Below are 2,767 nucleotides of genomic sequence, written 5' to 3' on the forward strand. Positions count from 1 at the left end.
TCCTGGATTCTTGATTGACTTTTTTCATCTTTGTTTGCTCAGTCACCACAGGGGAAGAGCCTGCCATCCCCATGAAATTAATAATGTTCAACCCTATTAAATGAAACTTAAAGAGTTATGGATTCTGAATGTTGCGTTAATACCATTTTATGACTAAAACCTGATAGTTCATTTCCTTTAAAATTATTTTATAATCTCAAATTTTCATTTACTTAAGCAGTTATTTGATATGTATTTTTTTTTTTTTTGGCCTTCAGACTATAAGATTAAGTCTTACAATTTCATCTGAAATGGAAATATCCAATTGTAGTCTTTCTTTCTATAATTTTGAACTTACTGTAGTTCAGGATTAATGAATCTATTTCATGATTTCATTAACTATGGGTGGAAAGAGGAAAGACAATGTTTCTATGATTGAATTCTAGCCCCAGCTATGCATGCCTTTGTGGGAGAATGTGTTTTTTTCAAAATCTCTTTTTGTTCCAAACATAACAATTATATAGAACTTTTGAAAATGAATAAGGGATCCAAGGAGAATAGTTATACCATTGAATATTTTCTTAGAACACTTTTAGCTTAAGCTGGAACTTGTACTGTTTAGGGTACTATGTAATCCAGAACATTTTATTTCCTAGTTAAGCTCCTGTTCAATCATAATTGCCCGAGGATATAGTTGGAAATTTCCCTAGTCAATCCAGAACTTTCCATCTTGGTTAGTTATAGCATTCTGTGGTGCCTCTATAATTATACAGTTACACCATAAAAGGTACATACATTTTATGAGAAAGTGGAGTATTCTTCTAGGAAAATAAACTAGAACAAATATTAATATTCTGGCACAACACTGATGCAAGAGAATATTTAAAAACAATCAAAAAAAGAGAATCATTTAAATGTGCTGTTAAAACATCACCTGAAGGAGTGGCTGAATTGGCATAGTAAACAGCCTGTCTGCAACACCTCCACCCGCTGTGATCATGGCACATTTAGAAATCAACAGAGACTTGAAAGTGCCATATGTTTGTGTGTGTGTGTGTGTGTGTGTGTGTGTGTGTGTGTGTGTGTGTGTATGTGTGCGTGCGTGTGTGTATGTGCAATTGCAAAAATGCTGCCGGAATATTTGAGCCTTCAGCAAATTTACCCTCTGTTCCACAAGGTGGGGTTGTTTCAATATGAAAGAAAACAGCAGAAGGCTCAACCTGAGACCTGCTCTAACACTATTTCCAGAATAAGAAAATATTTAATTATTTTGCCATTAAAGAGGAGGAAAAGAGAATTTTTTGAATGTAGGGAGGAAAGTTCTTGGTGCACTTTATTTGTTCTTTTATCCTAAAAAATGCTTTATCCTAACAAATTTGTATTAAAGAAGATTCTGTTGTTTATTCAATAGGTAACATGAGTAATTAAATAGTTGGTTAATTCCACAAATATTTATTGATTCTCTCCTTTGTTCAGGCAGTGTTCCACAGCCTGAATATAGGGAATTGAACAAATTAGTAAAAAAAAACTATCACAAAAGAACTGTTCATAGAACTTATCTTCTCTTAGGGCTGTGGAGAGAGGGGCCTGCTGAGTTGAAGATGGAACACACAATCCAAATACATAACTTAGTCATATAACATATTAGATGATGATACCTCCTAGGTAGAAAATAAAAAGAATGGAGGATATCCAGGGCCGAGAGTAGAGTATTGTCACAATTAATAATTTGGTCTCTGAAGACTTCCCTGAAAAGGTGGCACAGCTTGCTAGTAGATGAGATATGGGAGTAAAAGAAAAAAGAATGATTCCCAGATCATATAACTTATTATATTTTTAGATTTTTCCTCAGTCCATAAAAGATGTTCTTAGAAGTTTCAGTTTTGGCCTTTCTGTATCCGGTTTGGAGCCATTATAGACTACGCAAGAAAGCTTGTGTACTTGACATTATGGATCCTTGGATCTAGTGCCATTCTTGCCACTATTTAGCTGAGTGACTGAGCAAGTCACTTTTCCTGAAAATGATGGATTGAAGTGGATGGCCATATGACAGTTCATCAGATGTCCACGTGTTGCCCTGAATTTCCCATCCTCCTTTGCTATTACATGGGGCTCTATGACTGCATGACGGCCAATGGGATGCTGGGGGGAAGATATAAATCTTGTCCAGATTAAAAGAGAATTTTAATACATATAAATAACTGTCTGTGACAAGAAGTCCTCATTGTAGATTAGACAATAAGGCAGCAATTTTTCCTTATAGGTACATAAAATAATCATGCTTCCTACAATCAATGGTATCTTAAGATTCTGTGAAATGCAAGTACTAGTAGTATCCTGACTATCTGATAGTCCTTAACTTATTCTCATAGACAATTTGGCTTTATGTTTTTACATGGATATGAGATTCTTACAATATAAAGGTAGAAAACTGTATTTCTTAAAGTAGAAACACATTTTATTTATTGTAAAGATTTTCAAATGAAGAGAGGGAGATAGCTCAATTTTACTGAATATTTTTATGCAATACTGGGCTTGGTGTTTTCATAATAATTATCTCATTTAATTATCACAATAATTTAGAAATAATGGGTGGCTATGATTCTATCCATTTTGCATGGGTAGGGAGACTACCCATGATTTTGAATGTTCAAAGTCATTCAACAACTAGGAAGTATGGAACAAAGATCTAGCTTTGTCAGCAAAGCTGTGCCTTTACATTTCCCAGAAATGGTACAAGAAGGAGATTCATTGAGAAGACTTTAAAAAAAGAAATTATACCACATTA

The sequence above is a fragment of the Rhinolophus sinicus genome, chromosome 14 (assembly GCF_057876585.1).
Source record: "Rhinolophus sinicus isolate RSI-liver-muscle chromosome 14, RSI-T2T, whole genome shotgun sequence".
Classification (NCBI taxonomy): domain Eukaryota; kingdom Metazoa; phylum Chordata; class Mammalia; order Chiroptera; family Rhinolophidae; genus Rhinolophus; species Rhinolophus sinicus.